Source organism: Ornithodoros turicata, chromosome 2 (genome assembly GCF_037126465.1).
Source record: "Ornithodoros turicata isolate Travis chromosome 2, ASM3712646v1, whole genome shotgun sequence".
NCBI lineage: Eukaryota > Metazoa > Arthropoda > Arachnida > Ixodida > Argasidae > Ornithodoros > Ornithodoros turicata.
Window position 1 is genome coordinate 138,165,845 of NC_088202.1, and position 18,636 is coordinate 138,184,480.

At 46.5% G+C, this 18,636-nt stretch overlaps 1 long non-coding RNA gene across 1 annotated transcript; it reads left to right on the forward strand.

Annotated features, from left to right (window-relative positions):
* Positions 1–636: 636 nt before the first annotated feature.
* Positions 637–3,427, forward strand: LOC135384142 (uncharacterized). The gene is made up of 2 exons (XR_010420270.1): positions 637–969; positions 3,024–3,427. It is a non-coding gene; the product is annotated as an uncharacterized LOC135384142 (long non-coding RNA).
* The last annotated feature ends 15,209 nt before the right edge of the window (positions 3,428–18,636 follow it).

Consider the following 18,636-nt stretch of genomic DNA (forward strand, 5'->3'; position numbering starts at 1 on the left):
AAATGTTGTTCAAGTTACGAAGAGACTTGCAGCAAACGAGAAGTATAATGTGTTGTAGCAAACAGTGGTCTTTTCTTTAGCTGGATGTGTTGCCTTCTGAAATCGTTACTGCTTGTTCCCATTCGTGTGAACTCTCCTGTCGCGGCAAACGAAAGCGAAAATCATGAGATGAACGCAAACATCTTTTGATTCCACTTCTTTTCTAACATTTGTTGCCCGCGTAACTTGTTACTGCAGCGTTCTCGAGATATTTATCAATATCTCCGAGACAAATTTTCTAGCACGTGCTTCCTTTTCCTTTGAAACTGACACATTCTCGAGTCGCAGTTTGTGGCAGGGAACAAGCCGATCCCGTATGCGAGGCGCGGGAAACACAGAATGGCGTGTACTGATATTTCGCCGCACGTTCGATCGAGAACCCCAGAGAAGCAAAATTAATTCACTGGCCGATCATTGCGGCGCCCCTCGTGACCATGCATTGTTGTGTTGCGGCGGAGAAATGATCATTATCAACACTAACCATACCTCATTCCAACCTTTTATTTATTTTTATTATTCCTCCGCACCGCAGGAGTACAAAATCGATAACTGCCATGGCCTGTCGCACTATCAATACTTGCTATATACGCATTGTCCTTGTAAAAGGTCGCTCAGCAATATGCGACCGTTTAGTTGCGTAAACCTAACCAAACTCTCATCTGCCTAAAGGACTTGTTCTCGCCGAAAACTGGGGAACGTCTCGCAGCTGTTGCAGTAAACTTTTACGACCAACACGACCTCGAGTGGGTTACCGCAAGTTTCAGAGCCCAGCTGTTGCAGGGCTTGCTCACTGTTTTAGTGCTTGAGTTACAAAACTACGCCCGGCAAGTTTTCTGGGCAAGGCGAGAGTGGTTATTGGTTGAACCCAATAAGTTGCTGACTTGAAATTCTTGTTAGCGAGCAGGACTCTTGCTCCACGCAAGCGAAGTTGTAAGTTATATAGATACGATTGTTGTGCATTTCGGGATTATTTCATGCGTAATGGCTATACCGAAACGGAAGGACAAAGTTTTAACTATATAGGCTTTACGGGTCCAAGAACAGTCTTGTAGCTTGCCGCATATCACATTAGGAAAGAATGAGTAAATTGGAGACCAGTTACTATACAACTATAGATTGCAGTTAGTCTTCATTTTATCCTCCGACAGTGAAAGTTATTCTGTAGCGTGGCAAATACGCCCTAAAGTTCGCATAAGCTACCGTGCATTTAGTCCCGAAGGAGACTGATGGTTGAAGCAATGTATCTATTCCCCGAAAGGACTAATACTGCTCTCTTTCTCAGTCTCTCTCTCTCTCTCTCTTTCTTTTTTTTTTTATGTAGTCCACCCGGTCATGAACTCCGGCTGTTTACTTAACTGTGCAGTCGACGGCTCTCAAAAAGAAACCAAAGTAAAGAGAGAGAGAGAGAGAGAAAAAACGCAAAAGAAGAATATACCTCGCGCTATAGGTACATTCGTGTAAACTATAAAAAATGGTGTTGCAAACATAAAGCTTTATCCTCTGTTCGTGAAGATATATGTTCTATAAATTGCATCGGCCAATCATGCAAGCCCAATTCTGGTCAGGGAGGCTCTGTCATGACGTCGACTTCTTTATGGCAGAGCCGCACCGATTGTTGACACTTTCCTGTTTTAAGCTACTTGCCGACATTACAAGTGGCTGAAGAACGAAAAGGTGTAGGTAACGTCACATCTTGCTAACTGAGCTAAGATTTTCATCATTCCTGAAACGCACATATTCTCTGTATGAGTCGACTCGAAGTGAAACGTGCTATAGGCACATGCATCATCTGCATATACCGCGTTTTCAGACGTAAGATGTGCAGTTTCTCGTTCACATGCTAGAATATCCAAGTGCATTGGGGCGGCCACAAATAAGAAATAAAAGGAAAAGGCGCAACAAAAGTGTATCATTATGCAGGGAGTGCGCAAGAAAACCTAACTAGAATTTACACACTTTTTGTAAATTTACACTCATTGCCTACTTATCGGACGGACTTCCGGTGGCGCATGACGATGCATTCACGAGAGCCATACCCACAAAAAAAAATCGTGGAAAAAAAGTAAGTGTAAAAAGTAAGTGTATACGCGTAAAAGTTCTGTGTAACAAAGTAAATATAGCGCCGAAACTTGATAGAACTGCTTGCCGTATCCACTCTCAGGCGGGCAACGTCATGACTATGAGTCCTGGGCCGACTTCACAGGGAGCTGTGCCGTCATTTGTCTTGAAGCGATTGAGGAAAACCTAGGGAAAACCATCCAGACAGTACACCCACGTATACCGCCCGGATTCGAAGCAGAGTGACTTCTCAACTTGGGCTTCCGTATATTAGCAGTGATTTAGTATAGCCTATATAACAATGTCAACATGGTCGTCCCAAGAGTGTTGTGTACAGGTACCACTAGGGCGCTACAAGCGCACAAACGAAAATGAAGCCGCACGTGGATGCTCATTGTTGTTAGTACGGTCTCTGAACCGTTAGCGGTACCTAGCGGTACCTGCACATAACTCCCCTGAGACCGCCTTGTTAACATTGGTGCCAGCCTATTCTAGTGTACGAAAGCCCAAGTTACCTTGCTATATTTCGTTGCTATGCGCCTGCGGAAATTCGTCCGATAAGAAGGCAACGAGGCACGTGTGTAATGGACCTTTTTCACACTCGCGTCGTATCCTAGCGGCCGTCCAGCGAAACACGATCGGCGCCACATTGGTGCCATCTATCGAATATGTAGGGAACCGTCTTCGGCGCCGTTAGGGTCACAGAGCATGCGCAGAAGCGTTGTGAATACGGTCCATTGCACACACCCTGCATATTAGCAGTTCCGAACGTCTTTCTTGATTTCCAAGGAGGCAGCGCGCCACCTCTCGGGCATACGTGTAAGGATCTTCCCAACATTGTCTGAATTTTCTTCCCGGTGGACTGTCAATTCCTGCCTCAAAATCTATACCAAATTACCGCCTATTTCTTCGGACTTTACTTGCAGTTTGCCACTCCGGCATACGACAACAAAAAGAGAGACAGTGAAAGAAAAAGGTGAATGAAGACGACGACGCAGACAGCATTCAGCACTGCGATGAGATTTGCAGCCGGTTTCTGGTTTCTGTTGGCCCTGGCAGTCCTACCAGCTATCCTGATGGACGAGGACGTCACATTGCCCTCGCATTGCGAACCGGTGGCGTGCAACAAATCATGCTTGGCTCAGGGAGACAGGGGAGGAGAGTGCTTTTACGAGATGTGTGCATGCGTAGCGCAATCGCCCTTCGAAGACGACTGACACCCAAAACATTGGCTCAGGAACAGCCAGACAGGAACGATGACGACCCTCCCTGAAGACTTCTTGCGCCATGTAACGCGAAGGGTCTCCTTTATAAACCGTTCACTTTGCGACCTTTCTGCCAGCACGTTTCTTACCGTCTGTTGTACCGTTGTCTTCTGAGTCATTGTATTCAGACTTGTACGTATTTGGAGTATTGTATTTAAAATACTGTATTTTAAATACAATTTGCGGTATTTTGGTACCCTACTCAATACTTTTTGTTTTGTGTATTTGTACTCTATTTAAAATACATTTTATGGTATTTTCTACTCAATACTCTAATTACATATTTTGGATCTCCCTCTCAAACTTTCCGTGAGTCCCTCGGACTGGACCCGGACACTGGCCCTTCTTGGAAGTCTCCATTTAGAGATCTTGGCCCGTGTGTACTAATCCTTTGTAAGTGAGGGTTCTATTATGTGTACCCTGTGGGACCTGCTAAAGTTTGCTTTGTTCTGGGTCACATATACCTAGTGGAGTTATGTGGTGTCTCTTTGTCAACTTTTGGGGACTCGTGTTTAGATGAGTCCTATCACACAGGGACGACTTGAGTAGTACACGGGGTTTAGGTGATTCCTGTCACATAGCGGCGACATGCTGCATTGACCAGTGACTGGTGACATTTTGCGTTCAAGCATAAATAGTATCTTAATTGTATTTCAAATACTTTTTGAAGTATTTTGTACTCTATCTTAATTACTTTAATTTTCATGTATTTATACTCTATCTTAATTACATTCTAACGTCAGTATTTATTATCTTATCTTAAATACATTTTTGAGTATCTTGTACATGTCTGATTGTATTAGTGTGCAACACAATGAGAAGGTTGCCTGTGCTCCACATATCAATCAAAGTGTATGCATTGTCATCAAGTAGAACTGTCTATGAAGCTAGTCATTGTTCCAGTCAATGTTACTATGCTCTGGTTGGAAAGGAGCTAGATTGGCGATCTGTGAGGTACAGGTTTGTGGCCTAACAGAGCAGATAGGAACACTCATTTAACGGCTGCTTTCTATCAAAATTTCTACCGGGAAAGGCCTGGGCACCGAAGGTGGTTATTTGATGATTGGCCTGGATCGTATTGGTGCACCCCTGTCTTTACCTATGGATCGATGTCTTTACCTATAGGACGTGCTCATGTCGATGGCATCAGGGCTTCTTTTCGTGACGTCACAGGTATTGACAAGCACTGTATTTGCGCAGTGCCTCTTAGGTACATCAGACCCGCTCTTGAAATCTGCCGTGTGTGACCCCGTGTGACCTTGATGTTGTTCACATAAGCACGTTGAACTCGCTGTCGACTGCGAATGCAACATGCTTCCTAATAATTACGGGCATTATAAACCATCAGGCATGCCATTATTGTACAGTGCAGTTCACTACCTGCTACCTGCTACAGGTTGTCACCACCGGCGTATGAAACGAATCTATTGTGGTTACCGCAGAACACTGAACCTTTTCTTGGGAATTGTGTCTTTTACACGACTATCGTTTCCTGGTCTTCTAGTGGTTACATTGCGCGCGTTGTGAGCTGGCACCGTCTAAGTTGTGGTCGTTTGAAAGAAACATACTCCGGCAGAGGCCATGCGTCCGTGGACCATGATTTTTTTTTTAATTTCGTGTTAGCGCCGCGAAGCAACTCTGGCTAGTGGGCCATGACTGTCAAGTCCGCCAAAGTCTATAGCTGTATAGGGCATCTTACAACTTAACCGTTGTTTGTCCTTCATGGTATTGCTTAAAGGTGAGAGGATGTGTTGCTACAGAGATGACATGATGGGAAACTGAACCAGACGTCGAGAGCGACACTTAGAAGATGATGCAGGCCATCTTTTTTTTTCACGCCATAAACACGCTCTCCGTACGATTGTACGGCCCGAGGAAGCAATACATGACAGTCCTATATTTATTATTTCGAGGTCAACGCAGAGGTCTCCAACCACGTTACACTTCTGGAACTTCAAGAGGCTTAAAGTGACACCTGAACTACAAACAACTTCCAACTACGTTGGCTCGCTCGTGAAGTGCCCGCTTCGTAAGGTAACGAAAAAGAAGCAGAAGACCAATTCTTGCGAATCTATATTCGGCCAACATGAGTAACAGCGCCCTGTTGGTATGTCTCATTTTTACGCTCTTCTCTGTGGTTGTGAGCGAGGAGAACACCGCCTTTCCGACCGCATGCGACCCAGAGGAATGCAACGAGACCTGTATGAAGGAGAAAATGGAGGGCGAGTGCATGTCAGTCGTCTGCACCTGCATCGTGAAGCCGCCGCCAACACGACTCGGCAGAAATGGAAATCCAGAGCTTGACTTCGACATGTGGCCCTTCAACCACAGAGGAAATTGGGGCTCTCGCCCATACCTTCCTCGATTAACAATCAGCTTGGAAGATGAATCTAAGCCTAAGGAGTCTTCGTAGAGCACGTGAACTGGTTTCGTTTTTAGCCTTTAAATTGAATGTGATTGAGCGTGGATTGGGCACCGATGTTAAGGTTCGTGAACATTGTAAGGGTACCTCCAATGATGCGCACTTTCGCATATGCGAGACATGTATCGGTGCTTCAGTAAGGTATAAAAATCAGTAGTACAACCAGGCGAGTCCATGAGTTCATCAGTGTTATCAGGCTACCCTGTACGGTGACTGCCACAAAGCTTGGAAGAAGGGAGACTTGTCTCGGTTTAGATGGCGAGTGGACGCCAATTGTCCACTATGTGATAGGTAAGCGTATAAGGTTTAATCACAAGCGTCATCCGTAGGAGACCGCCACGGTCGCAAACAGGCAGTGGTGTTGCCGTGCTGCCATCGGCCGCCATATTGTAGGTCCCTTCTAAGCAGTCACCCATATCGTACTCACCGTATATATTTGGTGTTTCAAAGTTATTGTGCTGTGTGGTTTGTAGCATATCCAAGTAATTTCCATGTTTTCGACGATAGTCACCCAAAAAGCATATGGCGGCGAGGTGACCCCAGTGAATAAGCCCTATATGCTATGTATCAAACAGCACCTGTTGCTGTTGTTGTCCACCGGTTTGGTCGCAATGATACTTTCTACAGTAATTATTGAAACACAGGTTGGACCGCTAGGTCTCCGGGTTTTCGCAGTTTATTCTCTGTCACGTTCGGGGTAGTATTTTTCTTGCAATATTATTTTCCAAAAGTTCCGAGTCACCCAGTTATTAAGCGAGATTTGGAAATAAGCGACGGGTGTGCAACGACAAGCTCGTAAAAACAATGAGAAGCTGACTCGTAAAATGCGGCAGAACTTGCAGACGACATGCACATCACGAACACCTGGCGACATGAACACCTCAAAATCCGGACACCCGTTGACACTGTCGCCAGGTAGCTTTCGCTCGAATCCTTGTCTGCGCTGCCTGAACAAGCGGTTCTTCGAGAACGAGTTCTTCTTCGAGAAGACAATTTGCGTGTCATCTGTGTTGCTTTCTCCACTTCGAGGAGGAGGAGGTGAAGCATGATTTTCAACAAAAAAAAGGGGGGGAGGAAACAATGGGCGCTGGACGTTTTCCAAGTAGACCTGGGGAACGGCCGAAATGACCTCGAAGTGTCCTCATGTCGAGTAGCGTCACTCATGGTATCTTCGACTGGCGGTACCAATGCTCTGAGTCGGGGCAAGAAAGAAGATGGAAGAAAGAAACAAGTACCGACGATGTTGCCAGAGCGCTCCGTTTTGACCAGTCGAAGATAGAGCACGTGCTCCAGAGCTCTCCAGAGCGGTAGGTGGCTGCCCGTCAAGGTATAAGGTACTCCTATGTTGAGACTCAATGAGACTCCAATGTTGAGGTGCGCCTCTGGCAAGGATGGAGTTCACCGATATTACACGGGTGCTTTGCGCATTGTTTAGTGAAGACTGTTGCAATGTGTATTTGGGTCAGGGTCGCCACCCTTCCTTGGGGCGGCTAATACGCCATGCGAGGTAATCTTGACACGTACCCCGTGAAACGAACCCTGTCAAGCGGCCATCACAGCACAGCATTCCTTGCACAGTTATCGGTTACTGGAAACCCAAAATCGCAGTTTTTCGGATAAATACGAACCACTGGGACTCTTGTTATCTACGTATAAGGTAATGACGCACATGATGGCTGGAAGCTAAAGAAACATGGCTCCACATATGATCGTATAGGGATGGGAATAGGGATGTCACAATAACGAACCATAACTCATCTTTCGTTTCAATCGAGCGCTGCAAATCGTCTCCAGCTGTATCACTGAGAGCCAGTAGTCAGCTCCAGCACTGTCATAGTAGCTAGAATCTGTGTGAATGAGCAGGCAATGTAGCATTGATATCTGCTGCCGCGGATTGGCGTCTGCAGTATCAGTTCCGTAGTAAACGTTTAACGACGTGTACCTATTACGACTGACAGGGCGCCTTTACCTTCTTTACATACGTACGCATTTCCCTCTGGCAATGGTAGGGAACTTGTTACAACTTTAGGTGTTCGTAACGCGTACTTTTTGGTCGCAGAACATTTCCAAAACGAAGAAGAGGACAAGGGCACTCCTCGTGCACCAGGCAAGCCAACCAAGAATCGGCGACACAAAAGAATATGCTGAAGCTCACGGCCTCGTTCTTGTTCCTGTTGGTCTTAACCGTCCATGTTACGCCCGCCGTTTTCGGAGCAAACATAACATTTCCTACGCATTGCGACCCGGAAGAGTGCGACAAGAAATGCAAGTCAGAAGGACACATACGAGGCCAGTGTTTTAACGTCGTTTGCGCTTGCATTGTGCCCCCGATCTTTGAAGACCCACGGACTCGCACAGGAAGTTGGCTCAAGCGGCCTGGAATATGACCGACCATGGAACAACGGAAGAAACGTTGCGACCCGACATTTTCGGACACTCACGTCATGCAGGATCTGTTCTCTTCAAACCTTGCAATTAAATTTTTGTGAGAGACTGGGTCATTTCGTTTAATTTCATTTATAAAAGCTTAGATCCTTCGGTGACCAGCTCCGGCGACTTAGTGGATGCGATGATCTCCTTCCGTGCCGGGATCGGGAGGCATGGGTTGGAATCCAGGCATCAGCTGTGCTGTCTACCCAGAGGCTTTAAGGGAAACGTCGGTGCAGTTTCCCTTGAAGCCGTCCCAGGACAAACGATCTCCCCGAGCAACATGACGCCACCATGGTAGGCAGACTGCTACACGCGCCACCAACTGAACAATCTCACAAGGACATGTGAGAGGGAGACAATCTACAAATGCACACGATGCAAGAAATATCAGGTCTACAATATGTCCATGAACAGTTTCATTTCCTTGAGCATGAGGAGGCTATATATGGACAGAGACACAAAACACAACCGGATAGGACAAGGCTCAAACCAGCAATGAAGCGCCAAGAGTGAAGGGCTGTTTTCTTTGCTCCTGCAACCGTTGTGGGGCTCACGTTGCATGCATCAAATTCAGTTTCGCTGATACGCCGAAGTGTTCTCTCAGTTTCCATTGCACATGCTGGTTTGAGCATGGTCCTGTCCGGTTTTGCTCTGTCCCTCTATCCGTACCACATCCTTGTGCTCAAGGAAATGATACCATCCATTCCTTATCTCTCTTACCATGCTGCAGTGGCGTATCTAGAGCTACCTGCGCCCATGGCAACATGGTTAACATGATGTCCTTGGGGATGCGTTTTCGTGAGATCCGCACTAGGTTTCACACTACAACCTCCCTAATGGCGGGTGCTTTAGATCATTTATGAATGTGCCAAGTTGAGTGCCCGACCTGGCACATTCACACCCGACCGTATAATGGCGCCCCTGTTCACCTGGCGCCCATGGCACCTGTCCACACCTGCCACACCCTAGATACGCCACTGCCATGCTGTCCACCTCGACACACCAGCTCGCTTTCCTCTTGGTGCATTGCTCATCCTTACAATATCTCAATGAGTAATACATCATGAAAATTCTCAATAGAGAGAGATGATTTCTTTGGAAAGGCCTTTCCTTTCTATTGTGGTCCGTGAAAAGCGGGAACTTGCAAACGTTGGTGCTTTGTAAAGGAGGCATGAGACCGTGTGTTGATCAATACTGGATGGGACGGAACGACAAAGTACAACACGGAAGTGGTCCTTCTATCGGGCAAGAGGCAAGTCTATGTTCAGATTTAGGACTGCTAGAGGGGGATTTTTCTCGACGTCGTCTGACAATCGTGCTTGTCTAGCTCCTTTGCGCCAAAAACACGACTTTCGACAAGTTACGTGCTCGGCTTGTATCGTCCGCAGTGGCACTGTCTTCTCGTAGCAGGATGTCTTACAAGATGCTCGTAGTGCCAATATTAATGCCAAGGTGGTGGTGTCCTTGTGCTTCAAAACAGTAGGCCCCTTGGTGTCTATGACACCTTATTTGTTGCTAAATATATCAGGTACCAAGGTATGCACGGAAACAACATTTCACGTAGAAATTATTCAGAGGAAATCAGACACACGCGCATCTGCCCATTGGTAGTCAAAGTAACGTGAAAACACATGGCGGTGCTGACGTGTGACATGTGCTAACGTTTCGGTCGAAAGTTTGCGTAAGTGTACTGAATGATGGAGACTTTAAACGCCAGTTCCAGTTGGGGGACAGTTGATACTATAGAGCCAAATAATAAATACGGGAACCAACATCTGAAACGACGAAATTTCAGTGCTGACGATCGGGTTTACGTGATTCAGAAGTGTCGTTATACGAAAAGAGACCCTCTATCTCACCATGCAATTTTAGGAATACACTTACACTTACTGAGCTCTAAGTGAAATTTCAGCGTTCGAGCTTCCTAACGAAAGCGTAATCTTTCAATACTGGCGGAGATGCATAGTGGTGACACAGAGTTTGCTATTTCTAATCAGCATGCAGTGACGTTTATGACCCCCACCACGGCCTCCTACTATAAATATAGTATAGGTTGCGAGCTAACACCTCTCACAAATTACCCTGGCATGAAATACACTACGCGCATTGTGCAACTAGTAACAAAATTGACTTTTTTATGGTTTAAGAATACATGTACAGGGTGGGTGCAGATAAAGTAGCACCACACTCATGCACGTATGGCGTTGTGGGGCTATACCTTATCTGCCCCCGCCCTGTATATCAGCTTGTATACTGACATATAGCACACAGCTACCCTCAGTGTTGGGCTCAACGTTTCTTTGTTTTCGTTCCTGTTCTGATTTCGTTCGTTTTCGTTAACGCGTTCTGTGGATTGTCACGTGACCCGTTGGCCTGGTAAAAGACGACGACACAGGCTACGACGACACCAGTATGATGACGAAGTTTATGGTCGCTTTGTTGTTCCTGCTCTTGCTTGCGCAGGTAATTTTGGGGATGGACGTCACACTTCCTACGCATTGCGACCCGGAACATTGCGACAAGAAGTGCAAGTCCGAGGGTCACATTCAAGGCGAGTGCTACAATGTAGTTTGCGCATGCATCCCTCACCAGCACCCCGAGGACCAACCCATACGCCGGCGGGGGCGAGTGAACAGGCCCGTGGAAGTGCGCAGGAATCACTGGGGAGTAGACCTGGAGCTCTGACTTCTCAAGACTGCTTTGCCAGATACGGAGCGCTGGCTTAATAAACTGTGGACCGACAGCTGTCTGGGTGTTATGTTCAAATCGTGAAATTACATACCACTGTGGAAGGCTTTAAGTGTGTGGACGCTGCGTGTGCTTTGGTTTTTTTTTTTTTTTTTTTGGGTGTAGTTCGTTACCGGGACCACTCGTTTTTAAAAATTTGTGAAAGCGTTTGAATGGTAAATATTGCATAGAAGTTAAAGAAGATCATATACTGAATCTAAAAAGGTAAGAATTATAAAATTCTGTGGACTAGAAGTATCGGGCACCGCAGGCTGGCCCAGTAAGTAAAACAAGGTAAGTAGGTAATAGTAATATATACATAGCACTATCTATAGCAATGGGATTGATTTCTGTCATCTTTAGTCATAGGCACAGTCTCATGCCCGCACCGCCTGGTGCGGGCATGGGGAGGGGCGATGACCCCCCCCCCCCCAGACCCCCCTCAATCTGTGTAGCCTAACCTGACTTAACCTAACTAAATAAAACGTTTACCTGACCTTGCAAAAGTGTCATACCTGTCGCAAGATCACCCATCCGAAGCCGTTAGGCTCAGCGTGGCCGTGTTTTTCCGTGGTTCAGATGATGTTATTGAAATGCATATATAAAGAAGGTTCTAGACCACATAATTTTATAATTCTTATATTCTAGACTCGGTATATGGCCTCCTTTCACTTCCAAGCGTTATTTCACTTTTAAACACACTCACCAACTTTTAAAAGCCGCCAGTCCCACTGCTATAGTACAGCGAGTAAAACCCTTTCCAGGTGTTTGTCAGTTATCGTCCCTACCTCGTCTCGGGTTTTCAAGTCATGGATTTCCAGGTAGCAACCTTGTGTGTTTGCAAAGAAAGACGACGACAAGGTCGCGAGGAACGACAACACCTATCGCGATGATGTCGAAATGTACAGCTGCGTTCCTATTTTATTGCGTCGTTGCAGCCCGATTCATGCCCGTGGTCCTCGGCGAAAACATTACATTCCCCACTCACTGCGATCCCAAAGAGTGTAACAAGAAATGCATTGCAGATGGAAGGGAACGAGGCGAGTGCTTGGCTGTCGTCTGCGCATGCGTCCTGAAGCCCATTTCACCGATGCCGCCCTACAACAGCCGGAGATACGAAATGGACTGGCCCGATATATAGGAATTAAAAGGATGCCTGGCATGTTCTGAAGTTCTGATCTCGATGTCCTTTTCGTGTCCGGAACCCGCTCCTACTGTGCGACGTGTGATGTGAAAGTAGAAGGGTCTTAAATGTCATCTCGTGATATGAAGCATTCGAGACTATGACTGAAAACTACATGCAAACTGAAAACTTTTCAGGCTGACTGTAGTTAATTACTACTATGCGCAATACGCGTGCCTGCGAATTGTATAGAGACATGCTCACCAGCAAGAAAATGTCAGGGTACTTTCAGGATTTCACTTTAAATCGAAAAAAAATACTTTCTGAGCCCAAGTCTTATGATTTTTGCAGGTACCCACTTTTCCAAATTGTACAGTCAAGGCTATGCACTTTGACTTAAGGGCAGACAATACATTTCTAATATACTAGGTAGCTAACTTATCTAAGTCAGGAGATATGAAGGCGGTATATCGTAGTCTTCCGTTTTCAGGAATGTACTAGTTGAATGCTCCTGAACATAGCTATGACGAAGAGAACTCTGTTGGACGTGTATCGTCAGCGCGCACGCTACAACGGAGTACGATGTCTTTCGTTTGCAGTCGCAGCACAGTGTGATTGACAAAAGGGGGTGTGATTTTTATTATCACATAACGGCTTCAACAACACACGCATACTCCTCAGCGAATGCAGTTCCTATAGCCCTATCCAGTAAGCCGCGTAATAGTTGCGAGAGAGCCATTATAGCAATATCAAACGCGACGATCTCCGCTGACGTACTGCAAAGACCACCGTGCTATATACAATGGGAAGATTATCGTGTGGTCTCAGGAGTCTCCCAATGATGGATGGGTGGCCCTTAATAGGAAACTTGGACGGTAAGCAACCTGTGATGAACTCCTGGAGGCACGCCCTTGTTCGTTACTGAAGGTGTGTGATGTACGGCAGTGTTACCCCGACGTTAAAGAGACTGTCGTATCAGGAAACCCATCTATGAAACCGATACCACAATGGTTAGCCATCGGCCGACAATCTACTTGCTTGGCTCATTTTTTATTAATTTTTTTCGTCCGAAACGTACCTAGATGTTAACTAAACGAATTTCAAAGATCAGCGATGCTTCCGCGGTAGCAGACTCTCCGCCGCCGTGACGTCACTGCCTAAGCAGAGGAATGAGAGGGCAGCGCTAATATTAGAAAGGCACCGCGTCCAGGCGCGCCGTAACCCCACGAGACGCCCGCCCGCTGTGGCATTTCTTTTCTCAAGGTTGCGCCTTCATTGGTTTCTTAGGGACTGACGTCTTCTCGTCTTTCCAGAGAGGGAATTCCGGCATACTCTCAACATCCGGCGCCTGCTCATGTCATGTATTCCGTTGTATAACACTCAAACTACAACAGTATTTCGCGTGGGATTTTCGATAGCATGGTCAGTGATTCAGGAGGAATAAAATTGCGGTACAGTTTAGAAATCGACTGGAACGGATGCGACCCTCCCTTGCAGGCGAACTTGGCAGTCACATAAAAAGTTGTCCCGTTTTTTTTAAAGGAAAAGTTCTAGCAGTGTGTCACGCAGCTGAGTGGTGTTTCGAGATTAGAACCTAACTATCCGTATACATCACGTGTGGCACCAGGTATAAGCCTCATCGTTTTTATTCGTTTTTTACGGGCTTTTTAAGAATATAGGGATATAGTAGAAAGACCTCCCTGGGATAGCCCTTACTGACCCCTGGCGGACACCTAGGAACTAGTTTCACACTTGCCGTCATCCTCGACAGCCCACATCAAGTCTACAGTCGTGACGCTCCCGACATGGGACCAACAGAAGCACGCTGGAAACTATATACCAACTGTTGCACAGTGAAGGACTAGTAACTCAATTGAGTTCTCCCTTTTGAGTGTACCTTACCCTTCCTTATTAACTGCTGTAAATAACTGCCACGACTTCTTGTTCTAGCCTCCGTAGGCTAGATGAAAACAGAGTTCCCGATCTGATATTTTTTTCCACTTCGCAGGTCAAATAAAATCCGATTTCCATGGCCATATGTCTAAAACAATCTAGTCATGGGAATTCTTCTTAGCCAAGACAAGACATAATGCTCCCCTTAGATGGCGGTGCCGTGTCGGATACAAGGTTTCGCTTCGTTTCACCTCCCATTGATTTTTAAACTGGATTACATCGTTTGAGCGCGCCCGCCTAAGCTCCAAGACTCAAGACGCTGGGTTCGGCGTCACCAGTAGTTTTAACATACTTCGGATTTCACAAGCCCGTAATTAAGTTAGAGTCGACGTATGTAAAATCGAAAAATAGAAAATCCAGCTATGGATTGAAGACAATGCCTTCATGTCAGCAACCGCCGATATTTCGAGTAGAGAATTGCAACATCCGTTCACAATTTATTTGAAATATCGGCGGTTCCAGACATGAGGGCTTTTGCTTCGATCTACCTTCACCGTATATTCCTGGATTTCGAGTACGTCGAACACGTCAGTAGGAGCAAAAGCCTCGTGTTGAGAGAGGCTTCTGTCGTTTGGTTTTTCTAGGTTAGCCTTTGTCAAGGTTAGGTTACCAGCTGGCGTGGCATAGTGATGATCGCATTCCGGCCGAGGCCGCGAGGTGACGCTCGAGTCCTGGCACAGGCAGTGCCGTGTATGCCAAAGGGAGCAGTGGCGTAGCCACGGGGGGGCTAGGGGGGCCTCGAGCCCCCCCCCCCCACCTAGGTGCCACGGACCGACCCACACAAATCGTGCAAATCCGAGAACATAATATATGGGGGGGGGGGGCAGTGACGATCGCGAAAGTTCTTGCAGTTCATGGCATCTATATAAGAAGCACGCTTGAATGGTTTTCAAAGTATGAGCTTTCCATAATACTTCCTATCTCGTGACATCACCTCGTTGGTCATGGCAGCCTATACATGTAATCGTATTGTGAACGTCTAAATCAACTATTTTCGTTCATTTTTTAATCCTCAGTTTGCAGTGTGCACAAGTATGTGTGTGTTGTCGACACAGGATCAGCGGGGGGAGGGGGCGAGTTTTCGTATCGAGCCCCCCCCCCCCCCCTACCTTGGAGCTACGCCACTGAAAGGGAGTCTGGCCATTAATGGGGTTCGCCTATACCTGAGGCTCCATCCACTTTTTGATGTATCTAGCCAATCACAGGTCGAAATGCAGTTGTCCATTATGACGACCATACAGTACAGATACCTCACCCTTATTTACTGGGTGCCACCATTCTGGAGAAACTCGATTGAAACGGATATCACTGGAGACAGACCAAAACGACGGATTTTGCACCCACTTTTATCGACGCCATGTGCACGGAGAGAGGCATGTTGGGAAGGCTGAGAATTGCAGAAATGGTTGCTGGCAGAAGTGGTTGGCCAGGAGAGCGGTGCAACCGCTTCTTCGTAGCGGACGACCGCCGGTATGAAGTTTTAAATCGCGTAATGTAAGCAGATCGATTTAAAAATGAGCAAAGATATGTGTATAAATAAAATGCAATTATATAACGCAAAATCCTGCGTATAAGGGTCGTCTTTCTTGCTATTTTCTTGGCATCAAGGTCTTAACTATAGGCCTAACGTTGGCGACGAAACATCCCATTTCCGCGTAAATAATGATAGCGGAGTGAAAGTTGAAGCTGATTCTGCAGATGCGTACATGATGATATATATACTCACAGTATGAAATTTAAGTAGCCTGTGAAAATTTTTCGTCACGAAATCTCCGCTCGCCGTTCCAAGCACCATCCTCCATCTTGGAGATAATTTGGTGTCATGGCCTCATGGGCACCACTGGGTGTGTATTATCGTCACTACTGGGTGTAAATATTATCACCAATTAAGGCTGTCACCTTTGTATTGTTGACTGATTTTTAGGGAAAACTCTTCCCGGGGACAGCACCGCAAAGGATATACTGCCCCGACGACTGTTTTATAGGCCGCGCAATTAGGGACGCGGTTCACTAACGGATTATACTTATTTTTTATGAAAAAAATCTTTCGATAGCATCTGCAAAGGTGCTATCGAAATGTCAAGGTTTTTAAGAAAAACGTCTTAACGGAAACAGCACCGCGAAGCCCGACGACGACCGTTTTATAGGCCGCGCGTTCAAACACACAGCCCACCCGGGGGAGAATCGCGTTATGAAGAGGGCCCTTCTCCAATATATGAAGGCCCGGCTCCCATTTCCCTCCCTTCACAGCGTACGCGGATTTGGGTTATTTTTAAGGTACAAATCTTCCCGGAAACTGCACCGCGAAAGATATATACTGCCCCGACGACCGTAGTGTTCTTCTTTCTTTCTTTTTTCTTGTCTTTTTTTTTAATTCTTGGCTCTATGAGATGAGCCATGGTATTTGGGTTCTGTTCTTATGGTATTGCCAACTGTAGGATGGGGCAAGCGAAAGCTTGCCCACATCGTCTGTTCTTTTGTATTGCTGAGAGAGAGTGTATTGGCATCAAATGGAAGGCTGGCCACAGGGCCCGGCTTCCTGTAGCAACTCAGACAGACTCGAACAACATGGTGTATTGTCATCGAGCAGGAGAGCTACCTATGGAGGTAGGAACAACATTATGATGTATTGTCATCGTATTGCCAGCTGTAGGATGGGACAAACGAAAGCTACGAAACCAGGTCTACGTCGTATCCAGAAGCTACGGTATAGGACATAATGGCGAGATACAGGTTTCAAGAGTATGGTCGACAGAAGGAATTCACCATATTTACTTTTGACGGTGTCCAACCACGCCTACATTGCCAGATCGTAGCAAGGAGCCTAATCCTACCAAGCAGCCGCCTGTACTTGCTTGGCGATATCCGAGTCCGTATTTTGAATGGGTTTCCGACAGAGAAAACAACATTTTGGCGCAGCACAACCTGCGCTTACCAAAGAAGAAGATTCTGCGGATGGAAAAATGTCCAACTCAAACTTGCAATTCCAAATTTGCACTTCAGCAAGCACATGAGGGCATGTCGAAATTGAAGCTTGTATTCGGATACCACCCGAAGGCGTAGTGCATGGACGACGCCTTTCGCAACAAACATCATCAACAGCTGCGGAGCGTTATGCCATACTTTTCTTTCTGCAGCACGTCGTTGATTTTACCCTGCGGGAATGGGCAGTGTTCATCGACTCAAAATCGGCTCTGCAAGGTATTGAAAATTCTGGCATATACGAGGCTCATCCGCACGCCTTAGTGACGGACGTGTTAATGGCTTATCACCTTGTGTACGAGGCAGGGCACGGGCTGGTTCTCCAGTGGGCTGCAGCCAGACTTGTGCGTAACGCGTTACTACTAATTGCGTTACTTGTAATCAATTACTTTTGTGAGTAATTTTCCGAGTAATCAGTTACTTTACTGTCAAAGTAATTTTTCGAGTAATCAATTACTTTTCTGAGTAATCGATTACTCAGTAATTGATTACTTTTCCGGTAGAGATTAACTTATTTTTCGGATGTTCTGCCCCAAGTCAAGACCCTCGTGCAGTGAGCCTTTTTTGGACCGTTCTGCTATACCAAGCGGAGGTCATTGTAATAAGGTTATGGAATTTCAGGGTCTCTCTCCCTAATCTCTTACTACACCAGTGTGGTGGTACCATTGTGGTAGCTTTGGAGGTGTAGTGAGTCATGGGAAGATCCACGCAATGCTCTTCCACAATCGGGTCAACGTCTTCCCAGGCGATAAAACAGTAGTCGTACAGATCTACTTGTCCTGCGCGTTTTCGTTTTTCGTGTTATTTCAGTTCTTCCGCTGTTGAACGACTTCTTTTTCCTCCCCCCCCCCCCTCTGAGGCACCTAAAGACGGGTATAATTTGCGTGAATGCAGAGTAACGACCGGAGTAACGCGTTACTTTTCTACTCGTTACTCAATTACATTTGGAGTCCAGTAATTGGTAACGGTAATCAGTTACTTTTTTCGAGTAACGTGCACGAGTCTGGCTGCAGCCCATTGTGGTGTTGTGGGGAATGAACAGGCCGACAGCGCCGCAGAAGCAGCTCTCTCGTCTCGGAGACGGTCGAGCACTGCGCTGCTGAGAGGAGACCGTCGTTGCATACTTCCACGCCTCGCGACTCACCTCATTCCCCACGGATGGACAACTGACATTCTCCCCCACCCCCACCGTCTATATGCTGAGAAGAGCTGATCCAACGCTCGCTATCCGCGTGCCACGAAATCCCTCTCGTCAAGATGCTGCATTATACCTCCGTCAGACGGGCGTACATACGGCCTGTAAGGCTACCAGACGGTATCCGTAAAGGCGTTTTGCCACACCGATAAACACATCTGCGAACGTTGAATGAAATGTGGTTAAATCACATTTGTTCTCACTGAGAGTAACAGAGAGAAACAACGTTTGGTTTGCACTTAGCCAATTTGAAAAACCGCAAACGATATTTGGTTTGAAGCAATTTCGACGGTTGGTGCGCGCACAGTTTTGGATGCAGGCGACACGGAGTGCAGTGGTCCGGGGGTATCACTCAGTCTTGAGTAAGTTACTTCTAAAAAGTAACTGAGTTGCAGTTATAGTTACTTTTTTGGTTAAGTAACTGAGTTGCAGTTATAGTTAC